Consider the following 14,564-nt stretch of genomic DNA (forward strand, 5'->3'; position numbering starts at 1 on the left):
TATATTTAGATATGCTTAGGTACACAAATATTTACCATTGTATTACAATTGCCTAAAGTATTCAGTAGAGTAACATGCTGTACAGGTTTGTAGCCTAGGAGCAACAGGCTATACCATTTAGGTTTGAGTAAGTACGATCTATGATATGTTCACACAACGTGAAATTGCCTAACAAGGCATTTCTCAGAATGTACCCCCATCATTAAGTGACACAAGACTATACATATATATAGTGAAATAATTACTACCCGTAAGCAAATTAACATATCCATCACCTTCCATAGTTACTGCTTGTGTGTGTGTGTGTGTGTGTGTGTGTGTGTGGTAAGAGCCCATAAAATCTACTTTCTTAGCAAATTTTTAATATGCAATACAATATTATTAACTATAGTCCTCCAGCTGTACATTAGATCTCTATAAGTATTCATCCTACATAACTATATGTTCATACCCTTGACCTATAGTTCCCATCTCCTCCCCCTCCCTGCCCCTGGTAACCACTGTTCTGCTCTCCACTCTCATGTATTTGACCTTTTGTCTTTTTGGATTCTTCATATAAGTGAGATCATGGAAAATTTTTCTTTCTGTACCTGTCTTATTTCACTTGACATAATGCCCTTAAAAAAAGGAGATACTACCACTTGTGATGACATGGATGAACCTGGAAGACATTAAGATATGTGTTTTTTTCTTCCTAAAAATGGTTTAACCTGTGTCTAAATCTAGGCAGTGTAGCTCCAGAACTTGAAATGATAACTATCAGATATATTCCCTCTTCAAAATGAAATTCGTGGATAGATAGGCAGGTCTGCGTGGCAACTGAACAATACCTTATTTACTAGTTCTTAGTTATATTTTAACTAGACCTAATTATTTCCATTTCCATTTATCTTATGTTTTTGGTGTGTGTCTTTGTTAGAACTGATTCAATCTTTTGTAGAATGATGAAGACAGTGAATGGATACTTAAAATTACATAAGTAAATCTAGTGGTATTGTTCAGTTGCCACACAGCCTGCCAATCTATCCACAAGTTTCATTTGAAGAGGGAGACTACGTGATGGTTATCATCACATTTCATCATTTCGGGTTCTGGAGTTAGAGTGACCAGATTTATATACATGTTGAACCTTGTTTAAGTGACATACCTCCCTTTCTTGAGGTCCCAGTTTTCCTAAACTTAAGATTAAAATAAAAATCACATTGATTTTCAGTGCCTGCCATATGATAAGTACTCAATGAATGTTAGCTTTCACTAGATAAGGGTGTGCATTTACTATGCTGTTACAGTGAACATGTTAAGCTTTACAAAGTATCATCCATATTCTCTGCATGTATTGATTCCGCAGATATTCACCAAGTGCCTTGTAGGTTATAGATATTTTCCTAGGTTCACTCATTTGTCCTTTAATCCTAGAATAATGCCCAGCACATAGTAGATGCTCAATAAAACAATATTTAATGCTTGAAAACATCTCTGCCATCACGGAGCTTATAATCTAGTTTGATAAAAGAGACATTGAATAAATACTTAACATAAATGCTGTTAAGTCTTACAAATAAAAAGAAAGTATTAATAAATTGAGGGAAGAGTGATGGAGTGGAATGGAAATTATTTTAGAAAGCGTGGTCAGAGGATGCATTGTGAAAGAGGGGAGTTTTAAGGAGAGACCTGGTTGACTTAACTGCATGCCAAGCAGGGGAAATAAAATACATAAGCTCTGAGGTAGGAATGTGCTTCGTATGTTTGGGGGAATGACAAGAGGCCATTAAATTAGTAAGTAAGACAGAGCTCTTTCCACTTGAGGTACATACGAATGCCAAATACTATTAGATACATGCCAGAGGAGTTCGGTTTGTAGTATGAATGTTCAAACGGAAGGGAGGAAGAATTTGTTATGTCTGGAATAGTCAGGGAAAACCTTGCAAAGGAGGAAGGCTTTAAATGTGAAAGAGAGTCCCCTAGCATCTTTCAAAATGAGCTCAGAAAAGAGCAGCTTCAGTATCTCCTGGGAACTTAGGAGAAATGCAGTCTCTCAGGCTCCACCCCGACCTATTCCTTGGGGCTGGGACCCCAGAATTGGTGCTTTAACAAACTCTCAGGGTGATTCTTAGGCACTCCAAAGTTGAGAGGCCCTGCCCTAGCATTGCTTCTTGAAGGTTAATGGACACATGGGGATTAGTTAATACGCCCATTCTCATTCGGTAGATGTGGTGGAGCCTGAGGTTCTACATTTCTAATAAGCTCCCAGGTGAAGCAGACGCTACCAGTGCACAGACTACACACGGGGACCTAAGAGTTGAGGTCGGCCAACTTTTTCTCTAAATGGCCAGATAGTAGACATTTTAGGCTTCACAGGCCATGTGGTCTCTGCACAACATTGTAGCAGGAAAGGAGCCATGGACAATACATAAATGGATGAGCACATTCCTGTAAAACTATTTATGGACACTGAAATTAGAATTTCATAAAATTTTGATGTATCTCGAAATATTATTCTTCTTTTGATTTTTTTCAACCATTTAAAAATGTAAAAGCTCTTCTTAGCTCATAGGCCATAGTTTGCTGACCCCTGGACTAGAATAAGTTGTACTGAATGGGGCAATGCCTTGTTCTTCTTCCTCATTTGTATCATCAATGCCTAGGATTTAAAATTTTCTCTTCCAAAAGAGAAGAAAAGCCTTCAGAAAAAATATTTTCCCATTGTCAATAGCATCTAAAGAATCAGTCAATGTTAATTATTTATTAAATACAGTCCATAACTACTTTTATTACAGTGCACGTTCAATGTTTACATGTAAAATACACTGACGAAACTTGAGGGGAAGTAACTCAGAAACGACGAAAGGTAAAAATAATAGCCAATTTCAAATATGGGAAAGGTTGACTTGTAGGAGAAGATGGCACCATCATCTACTTTTTGGCAGAAGGCAAAACTAGGTTCAGTGGGCAGAAGTTACAGGGAAGCAGATTTCAGTGCAATGTGAGAAAGAACTTTCCTAACAGTTGGTGTTGTGCAACCGTAGAACTGGTTTCCCCAGAGGTAATGTTTTCCCTGTCACCAGAGGTATATTCAAGAGACTCTACCCATCCAATGAAGGTGACAAAAGGAATTCCATGTTGGATCTAAGGCAGATTCCACATCTAAGATTTCTCTCAACCAGATTCTCTTTTTTTTTCCTTCAGTAAGTTCTTATGTCCACTCTGCTTACCTGTTTTAAAAGCTTCCTAACTAGCCTCTTCACCTCCAGTCTGACTAACTCAATCCAACCCAACAGTCAAATATCAGAGAAATCTTTGAAATCACAGTTCTGATTTTGTCATTTCCCTGTCTCAAAACTGTCCATGGTCCCAGAATAACTATTCAATGATTTTCGTATTATGGCATTCAAACCCCTTCAGAGCCCTTTCAAACTTTATACTTCCCAGTTCTTGCTCACTCAGTTACAACGAATCACTTGCTAGTCACAGAACCTCCTTAAACAGCCCCAACTATTCTCCTTCACTCTTCCCCACAGGAGCAGCAGGGAGGCGGATCATACTCCCACCAGCTGCTGTGCCCTTTCACCCACTCCCACGCCTGTAGTTCCTCCGTCTTAATCCTACCTGTATTTCAAAGCCCATCTCAATTATCACCTCCTCCACGAAGACGGGTATTATGCACACACACACAACACACACATACCTCTCTCCCCCACCCCAGCACTTTGAACCATCCTCATAGTTTAACAATCATACTTTAACAAACAGTTTTCTGGGCTATTTCTTTGGTAGCTTGTCATGATCTGGCTCCTGCCCATCTCAAGAGTTTCATACAATTCTCTTCTCTTCTATTATGTTCCTTTCATTCCAGCTTCTGTTAGTTCTGCTCTCAGCTCATTCCAACCTCAGGCCCTTGAAGTTCTCCCAGCCTCTAATGAATGCTCTTCCTGGAGTCTAGCCCTATGCATGGCTGATTCTTTTCCTCACTCATCTCTTAGTTCAAAAGTTATCCCCTATACTACCCCTTGGGCTCTCTCTACCATTACTCTGTTTTTATTTTCTTAAGAGCATATGTTTCTCTCTGACACTCTCTGATTTGTCACTTCTTTATGATCAGCTCTTCTGCAATACAATTGGAATGTAAAGGCCGTAAAAGCAGAAACTGCAGAGAAGTGCTAGGAACATGGTAAGGCACTGAATGAATGAATGGCTGAGTGAATTAATTGTTAGATTATATTATATGTGCTTTAAGAGCAGATCCACTATCTGATTCATTCTTTCCTTCCTGCTCAGTCGGTATTAGCTGAGAGTGGTCCAAGATAGCTAGGTGAATGTCATGAATAAACTCTGCTTATGGAATATTGCCATTAGAGTTCATCACTTACCTAAGGAATGAACATCTATGATAAGGAGCCCAAGAAGAGTTGAGGTGAGAGCTATTTAATAATAAGTAACAAAAGCTTGTGAGCAAGTAGAGCAAGATTCAGAAGTGTGTATAATATGATGCTTTTTTTTTTTTTTTTTTTTGTAAAGCAAGCAGCTACTAAAACTTCAGCTACAGAGAAAAACATGGAAAGATGTCAGGTTACTTTGTCAGGGACAGGGCATGGACAGTGGTATGGGACAGGCAAGAAAAAAGGACAAATGAATCACTTAAAAAAACTTACAACATGAAAGCCAAAAGTGCTGTTGAACAGCACATATGGAAAAAAAAAGTTTTTTCCATAACACATGTACAACCTTTATGCATATAAACATCAGAGGATATGAGGGCTGGAAGTTTAACATACATCTGACTTCAGGAATATGGGTCAGGCAGAGAGGCTTTAATTTTTCCAGTACTCACCGAATTTGATGTTTCCTCAACAATATATCAGTCATACTTGGGCAGAAATCACATTGCTTGGCAGGGAGAATAGCTCTCTCTGTGTGCCTTCCGAAAAGTTATGATGAAAGTCTTAGCAAGAGAATAAATAAAGGAAGCTAGTAGGCTGTAGTTTCAAGAGTCACTTTCCTGATTACTATGGCAATTTGAAGTCTAGGGAAAAAGTCCAAGAAAAGAAGGAAGTACTGTCAGAAGCAAAAAAACTATATTTAAAATATAATAAAGGTCCTTCCTTGTAGATCTCCATTACAAGTCATCTGAGGGCTGGTGCCATTGCCAAAATCCTAAGGACTCTCAAACTTGAGAGGCAAATCATCTGTCCACATCAATTCCCATGGCACACACCTCAAGCACTCTCAGCAAATGCCCAAAAGATGGCACACCCGGGTAACGAGGAGCCATCCACGTTATTTCTAATTGCACACCATGTACTTTGAAAACCACCCACAAAAATATCACACTTGGAATTACAAAGAAACGGTCCTCATTATCTTTATTACCTTATTCTTACGGAATTAAAGAAATAACAGTGTGCACAGTAATTTACAATTTTTCTTAGTGTTATAAACACGTCAGAAACAAGCTTCATTAAATCAAGGCAAGTTCAAGAAACAAAGGCAATGTAGACAAACGCTCAGGTACTCATGTTTTAACTCTGCCTTAATATCGTGTGTGGTTAACAGTGGAGGTTACGGACTCACAAAATCTATGTTTGAAACTCTGTGATCTTTGGCAGGTATATCAACCTTTTAAGACTCAAATAACTCACCATAAAAATGCATAATACCAGTGCACACATGAGTAAATTGTTGTTGGGAATTATATGACAGATAAAGTCAACATACACTAAGCACATGATAAGCAATAGATGTCAGCTGTTCTTAATGTTTTTCTCATTGTACAGAACAGCACTCAAGTACATCCTTGTTGAGCTGGCTTGATAGTTAATGTCTTTCAGCAGGAATGAAATGTTGGTTCAAGGCAGTCTCATTTTATGCCAAAGGTATATTTCTGAAAAAGTCTCATAATTCAAAACTGACATAATTCAAGATTAATTTTGTCATCGCAACAAACAGTAATCCCTGTAGTTCAGCGGTCCATTCTATGACCATGTCTCTACTATTTTTCCACTTTATTTACCTTGTTATATAAGTCAATTTTGCAAATTCAAAGTGTAGCTAGATTAGAGTTGCTTTTTATTTTCTCAGCATCGTCTCCAATAATTTGCCCTGTCCTAAATTAATAGCATTGTGTATCGTGGTAGTTGTTTGGCCTTCGTAGCATTTATCAAACTTAAATTCTTCCTGAAGTTACTATTTTTCAGCGGGAGCACTATCTTTGCTAGAAAATGAACACTTCCTTGACAGTATTAAAGCAGATGTAAAGTTACAATAAGAATAAATGCTAAAATAGCACAATGGTCTGACTAATCATTCAGAAGTTCTGATACTTGTAAGCAATAGCCTGGTTCACCTAATGTTGACAAAGGACAGTCGGTATTTCCTTTTACCGGTCACAATGGAGTCAACCATTGCCAACAACAGTAACATAATTTATAAGCCCCCTTGGCCTAAAGTTTTAAAAATGATGTAATAACTGATAATCTTTACAATTTTCATTGGAATTTTAATTTAATTCAAATTTTATGTATATGATATGATTTATTTAAAACATATGTTAATCAAATTTTTATAAAAAGCATACAAAGTTTTATGAAACAAACTCTAAGAGGTCCACCAAGCCCAGTTAGCAGGCATGGCTACAGAAGCCTGTCCCATAAGTGTAGGCCCACATTTAGGTAGTTGCCTGTAATTGATTCTGGTAAAGTCCCCACACTTCCTTACCGTAAGGTTAATGTGCCCGCAACTCCTTGTGCTGTTGTTTTATAATGTTTGCAAATAAGGCTGTTGTCCTAGCTATGTTCAGAATAATGGCCTTACTGCATGAACTTTCCTAGACTATGAATCTTCATGAAGCAAAGTAGTTTAAAACTCTCTTTACTCTGCTATTGCTACGCAGGTGTGTCAGTGAAACTTCCTTTTGATGACTAAGTTCTCTACCTCGTCACACTAAAGCATGAATGCACATATTCCCTGCTAAATATTCTTTCCACACTCTCAATTATTGATGAGGGACCTCTTTGCAAAAGATTCCTTTAGTATCATCCAATTGCCTAAAAATCTTTTAACATCGTAGCCTGGCCTGTATCCTGAGAATACTATTAATATACTGGTATAGTGCTTTTAAAATGAGGTGGGATTTCACGTGATTATGTAGCCTTGTTTTTTAAGTAAATTTAGCATGTAATAATGAAAAGGTGCTTGGCTGCCTAACAGTTGACAAGTAAACCTGTGGAACCTTTCAAGTTTGTTGGTAAATCTCTGTCATGAATTGTAGTGTCAAAAGCTTAAAATTGGTCAAATTTCAAATTTCAATGACAAGCTTGTTTCCCGTGTTTATCTCTCACTTTCTCCTTTCTTGTGTCTCTCTGAGTCCCCTACAAGCCCCTCTCTCTCAGAGGAGTCTAGCTGGCCTGCACAGAACACCATGCTGTGAGCCTCTCCCTTCTCACTCGAAATGAATCATTCTACAGTGTTCCTTGCTCCATCTGAACCTTAATTTCTGTTAGTTGACAATGGTTGGCCAAGCAATTATTCAGATAAAACAGCATTTCCCAAAATATGCCCCCTTATAGCACTAATTCTGTAAGATATTCTGCAGAAAAAGAAAAAAAAAGGCTTTTCTTGTCTCATTAGTGTAGGAAATGCCTTATGCTGCATTCAATCTCAGAGATTAAAAACTGGCATTCTCATATTAAAATTTCTGAGCACTATGAAAGCCATCTTAACTTTGCTGAACTTAATATTTCCCAGAATTCCACCTTACCACCACCCATCTCCATCACATTTTTTTTTTTTTTTTTAAATATGACGTCTTTAGAGACACCTGAGATAAAATAATCCTTGCTAAGGCCCTGGATAGCTGTATGGAGGAAGATGGAATATACAAGGTGGCACTTGTACATAATGGGTAATTCATAACCGTCATTATCTTTAGTCCCAAATTGGCAATTATCAGATAAACTCTTGAGTGTGTTTGTATCCACACATATATATTTATCTAAGACAGGTGTCTCACATTCTCTGCACACTAGGTTTGATCATTTTAATTGCTTGGTCAACACTGAAGCACCATCTCAGTAGCCACTAAATTGCAAGTGTTTGTCTTTATTTTTCGCCTTTCATATTGTGCCTCTTATTTTATTTTTGTTATCTTAATTTTCTGAAGACTTCTTTGTCGTTTTATGGCTGGCTGCCAGCATTTGGGAAGTGTGTGTTTTTAGATCTTTTTTTTTTTAAAGATCCACACACAAAAAATGTTCCCAGTAAGAAAGCCATCTCCATAGTTGGCATTGTTTTACTTTTCAAGAACAAGTTTGAGTTGAAAGAAACAGCACTATTTGTTTCTCATGGGCCTGTCCTTTGGCTCACTCTCTGGGAAAATCCTCATCCCTTCAGATCAAAAGAGAGAACTGACTTCCAGTGAATTAGAATACAAACCACATTTGCCCACAATATCACACAGTGATTTCAGAAATCTGGGCTTGTACACATCTGGGGAATGATGGCAGGATGCCCCTAGTTAGAATGGCTTTCAGAATTGACGTGGCTGATTTTGATTTCTTACGCCTCATTTTTCATCTTTGCCTGACTTGATTTCTTGTTCTGTTTTGTTCTTCACTCTTGCAAAAATCTCTTTCCTTTGCCCAGCGCTTTCGGATTCACACACATACACAGACACAGCCAAGTCACAAGGGCCAGGGGGGAAAAAGTGAAAGGTCACCCTCACAATGGGTTTTCCAGGATTATTTAGATGTAATGAATAAAATTGCAAATTCTATTGAGGCTTTTAGAACTAATGAAAATTATCAATGTGTTACACAGCTGCATTTCAGTTTTGTTTGTCTGAGCCTCGAACAGAATAGATTTTATAAATAGAACTTAAATGTGACCACAGAGCATGCATACTAATCAGTTCATTTTAAGATATTGTTTTGCAATACTTTTAAGATGCACACATGCTGGGAAAAATTACTTGTCAGAGGAACAATGTGGAGCAATTTCTTACTAAAGTTGCTAATGGAACTACTTTTTTTTCTTTCTTTTTTTTTCTTTTCTTCTGCTTTTTTTGTTTTTTTTGTTATTTTTGTTTTTTTTTTTAGCACAAAGTTACTATCATTATCCATCTTTTCTTTTAGGTAAATGTTAAAATTGGAAAGATTTAGAAAGAAGGAAGACTTTGCTCCAGGAATTTCTATAAGACGTGATCTATTTGTGGGAAAGTGTCCATTAATTTAGGAAGGTTAAAATAATGGTAATCAAAATATCTTAGCACATGCTGAGTTGTATCATCTATTACACACTTGCTCTGCTCACGTAAATGTGGAGGGGCTTTTTTTCCCTTGGCTTTAAAGAGATTGGAAGCATGTGGGCTGGAGTGCTAAGTGGTCCCCCACTGAAAGTATTCTCTATCAGCCACTGATTTCCTCTAAGTAGGCAATCCTATCTGAATAGTTCTAATATCTGGATAAGTTCATTCCTCTTTGACAGCACGCCCCCCTGCGGGAATGCATTTGTTTCACTTGTTTGAAGGTAGGAATCCCAGGGGTGGGTTTTGATGTGGGATGAAGCACGAAGCCCAGAGCTTCCCTTAAAGGTGAAATGCAGACGCTCTTTTAGAAGAGGAAAGGTGACTAAAATGAAAGCTTCACTTCCCCAATCATTAGCAGAAATGAATGTGAAATTGTTAACACTCAAATGTATTTTAAAAGCCCACTGTGGCCTCTGTAAAGCTGTGTTCCCTCCATTTACCACTGGGCTTCATGAAGGGATTCTGAAGTTCTGAGCACCGAGCAAGGCAATAAATCACAAAGAATTTTGAGGAATCTCTTCTTGAGAGTGGGAGGGAAATAGAAACGACCTGGAAAATTAAAATCCATGGAAAACTGAGTCATTGAAATGTCAGCCATTCTCTATCACCAAAACTCTCATCAAGCTGTCAACAAATGGAAAAAAAAAAAAAATAGAAGACCAATTTCCCCCCCAGTCAAGCCCACTATGCACCAAATACTATGTTTGTACCAAGTTCTGCTGGGCAAGTCATCGCACCGTCCCAGGGTCAGCAGCTCTGGCTCAGGAGGCAAATCCAGCCCAGAGCCTCTTTTTATATAGCTTAGGAGCAAAGAATGGTTTTTACCTTTATAAAGCAATGGAAGGAGAAGGAGGGTGGAAGGGAGGAGGAGGAAGTGGCAGCGGTGGCTACAGTGACAGCGAAGATGACACGAAGAAGGAGAAGACCGATGAAGAGGAAGAGAAAGAGGATGAGAAGGAAGAGGAGGAGGAGGAGAGACAGATAGTATATGATCCCCAAAGCCTAAAATATTTACCATCTGGCCCTTGACAAAAAAATACATTGCCCCTATGCTGTACAATATATATTAATCAAGAAAATAGCCTAGGAAATTACACAGTCCCTGAATAATTAAATGCTACCTGAAGAACATAGAAAGTAGAAAATTTTAGTGCAATAAAAAGCACCAAAGCAGCCAGTATTTTCTTTCCTGGACTTGTAGAATCTTGGGATTAAAAGGAATCTTGAGGATCAAACCTAAGAAATCCAAAGTTTCCAAAATGCAGCTCCCATATGAGAGTGTGCAAACTGATTGCAGGGGTACCTGGGAGAAGAGGCTTTTATTTTAATATAGCTAGCATATCAAACATGTGATTTTCCAGATTTTATTGCTTGGGATAAAGCTAAAGTATTAAGTAAACAACAGTACAAATTGTAGTAGATATATTAGAAAGTATTAAGGTGGTTTGTGAATGAATATAGTCTACAAAGCACAGAATCTTGTCCAATCTCTTTCCTTTTGATTTTTCAATTGTGAGAGGAAGGTTAATATTATACCTGTATCTTAAAACAAAATCAAAAAGAAACACAGTCCAATATCTCCTGATCATAAAGCAATACATGCTCTTTATTTTAAAAATTAAATATTATTAAAAATACATAGTATAGAAAATGAAAGTTTCCAATAATCTCCCTGCCAGAATTACCCACTGTTAATAATGTGGTATCTATCTCCCCAGATCAAATTTTCTAGGCACTCAATAACATACTTAATGTCTACCATATCTAGAGCATGATATTTTGGTTTCTGCTATTTCTGACCTATAAATTATTACTATTGGCCCTTGAATTGTTTAGATTTTTGAAAGAAATTGAAAGGGACATTATCTAGAATACCAGTTGCAATCTTGGTGAGTGTATATTGGGAAGCAGAGTGCAAATTGGAGAGGCTTTTGTCTATTAAATTCAGATAGAAAAAAGGTTGGGAAGCTAAATGAGTAATAGCGAGGTGCTCACGCAGGTCTCGATTTCTGCCTAGGCTGCAGGTTAACCTGCAAGGTTAATATAATTGCTGACAGCTTATAAGCCCTGGGTGATGATGAAATGTACCACCTATTCCAGAAGTTCCTGCTTCTCTTTAAGCTCTCCTTACTTTGTATTTAGACTAGTGGTTCTCAAACTTTTTAGATCACAATCCATTTTCTGAAAGGGCAAAGGATATCGAGAACCAACTTCCCCATCCCCACCCCCACCCCCACCAAGGATACTTTTCGATAATAAACTTGTTGATGAACAATTAGTTCAATAGGACCAGAGAAACACGGACAGTACAGTCTGTCAGGTGGCAACCATGAATTGGGCTCCATTTACTTATTTAGAAAAAGTGAGAGCTTACTCACAACTGTAACATCGTATAAGTTTTTACAGCAATACAACGTCCCATAATTTTAAAATATGTGCTCACTTTTATAGTACATGGCAAGCTATTTATCACAAAAGTGTCACAAATGCATGAGTGGCACATCACCGTTGTAGCACAACTGCTTTAGCAATAGAAGTATGAGTGATTCATCTTTGAACATATATTTGCTTTAAGTGTGGGTATTAAAGAATTACAGGCAAGAAACATTGCTAATGTAAGGATGTGACCTGTAGAATTTAGGTTTAACTAATCAACTCACCACAAACTAAATCGATAATGGTTAATCTAACAGAATTTATAATTAAAAAGAAAGAACAACAGCAACTGAAAACCACAATCAAATAAGTCAGCTCTAATAATGGATTGCAAATAAGATGTCCTGCCTGAAAATTTCAACTATAAGCATATCAACATGTGCCACGTGTCCTTTGCAACATAATCAGGGGTGGTGTGGCAGCCCAACTTAATACTAGAGTCTTCCATAGCTACGATCTACTAAACTGCTAATTTTCGTTAACAAATACCACATTTTGGTAACCCTTAACTCATTTATCATGCAAATTAAAGTTGACTTCTCTTTCTCCTTCCAACCCCTCCCTCTCCACCTGGGATTGGTGAGAAATGCAATGTCATCTTCCATGCGTGGGGGCTCTTCCTTAAGAACCCTGAGACTTGGGAGGGACTTCTGTTGATTAGTCTGCAGCAGTAAACACTGAGATTCTTACATTCCCACCTTCCATGGGTCTATTAGAAAGTGGGAAGTTCAGCCATTACCCTGTGCCAAGTCTTTTGCTGGGGATCCCAAAGTTGCAGGGATTGTTTCTCTGTGCTTAGGTATCTATTTCACCTGGTCTGGCCACCCTGGAAATAACTCACAAGTTCTCTGGTTTCTGGCTGCTTTTCATAAACCAGGAGTCCTCTGTCTTCAAAATAGTACCAATCTTTCTTTCCCTTCTAAAGCTTAGGCTTCAAAAACAAAAGGAAATAAAAGACAAAAAAAGCTCTCATTTTTCTTCTCTAGGAATAGTAGAGACTAGACAATCAACACCCCAAATTGAGGCTGCCTTAGGAAGGATGGGAGTAGGGGGATTTTATTCTCGTCCAGTGAACCTATAACAAAGAAAAAAGATGGATACTGTTAATTTCTCCATCTGGATTTGCTGTTATCCTAGTACTTGCTTTCCATCCTATACAAAAACGAGTGACAATAAGAGTCAATCTACGCTCTCCATCACTTGATCACTTGACCCAGAGGTGGTAAACTGTTAGTGGACTATAGATAATACATTGAGGATTTCTGACCTCACTATTTCAGAAGCTGGCCACTAGGTCTTCCTCCCCAACACTGACTCCCTTCATCTGTCGAAATCAAATCATCATCCTTTGGATTAGAACCATCCGGTACAGCATTCCCCTATGCCAATATGATAAAGGGTAAACTCCTTAGAAGGATACATGAGGCCCAACTTTATTTTCATATGAGAATATTTCCCCCAATAGGTTTTCCAGATGACACATTTTTTATAATGACTTGAGATTTTACAAATGCTTTGAGCTCTCTTGGCCAGCCTGAGTTTCTCTTTCCCTATCCTTCACTAACCAATCTCTAGCTTTGCACAACTGGCTAATTCCTACTTACCCTGAAGATGCAGCTCATGCACTTCCTCCCCTTGGAGCATTGCTCTGACCCCCCTCTGCTGAGTTGTCTTGCTCTGTGTTCCTTTAATACACTGGGCATATCTCGCTTAAAGTACTTATCAGAGTATATTTGAATTTTGGGTTTACTTATCTGCCTTTTTCACAAGACCCTGAGCTCTTAAGTATAGTCACTGTATCTTGTTCATTGTTGTATTGTTCAAATTTAGCACAGCCCTGGCCCCTAGCAGATTAGCAATAATTGCTGGGTTTAATAAATGATTCCTTTTAGCACAGCAATTTAAAGAAACAGTAGTCCTGGAAGTAATAGAGGCATCAATTGAAATCGTACTAATATTTATTAAGCTGTTACATATACTATCTCAGTTAAACCTTACAATAACCTTCAAAAAGCTGAAGCTACTTAGAGGTGAAATGGATTAGTCGGAGTTCACAAAGTAGTAAAAAGCAGAGCTAGGATTTTATCCTTGGTTAAGCTAACTCAAAATTTGTGCTCCCAAATCCTATGCTGCTCTGGGCAAATTCTACAGGCTATTCCGTCTGTGCAAATCTTTGCAACTAACCATTAATTACTGCTATGGTTTGAACCTGTCCCCTCCAAAATTCAGGTGTTGCCAATATGATAGTATTAAGAAGTGGGGCCTTTAATAGGTGATTAGACCATGAGGGATCCTCCCTCGTGAATGGAATAAAGGCCTTTAGAAAAGAGACTTCATGCAGTATTCAGCTCGCTTGTCCTCTGCCTTCTACCATGCGAGGACACAGCGTTCTTCCCCACTGTAGGATGCAGCCCTCACCAGACAATTGCACCTACAGACACCTTGATCTTGAGCCTCCCAACCTCCAGAACCGTGAGTAATAAATTTCTGTTCTTTATAAATTACCCAGTTTGTGGTATTCTGTTGTAGCAGCACAAAACTGATTAAAACAATTGCTGAGCTTCAACATGCTGCAAACAAATCTATAGCACCCAGTGGTATAGCCAAACAGGTGAAATGAGGAAAAGGAACACCTAACTTCTGCACAAGAATCCCTGCTGTGGGCAGTTTTTTGGCTGAAGTCTTGTATATTCAGATCTATCCCTCAGCTTTTCAAGCCCCCAAATACTTGATCATGTCACTTAAAACGGATTCAAACCGTTGTGTATTTATTTCACAGGTGGTAACCGTTTAGGTGAAGAAACTGTTTACAAGGTGGGCTGGGTCTTCT

The sequence above is a fragment of the Propithecus coquereli genome, unplaced genomic scaffold (assembly GCF_000956105.1).
Source record: "Propithecus coquereli isolate 6110/MARCELLA unplaced genomic scaffold, Pcoq_1.0 Scaffold483, whole genome shotgun sequence".
Taxonomy (NCBI): domain Eukaryota; kingdom Metazoa; phylum Chordata; class Mammalia; order Primates; family Indriidae; genus Propithecus; species Propithecus coquereli.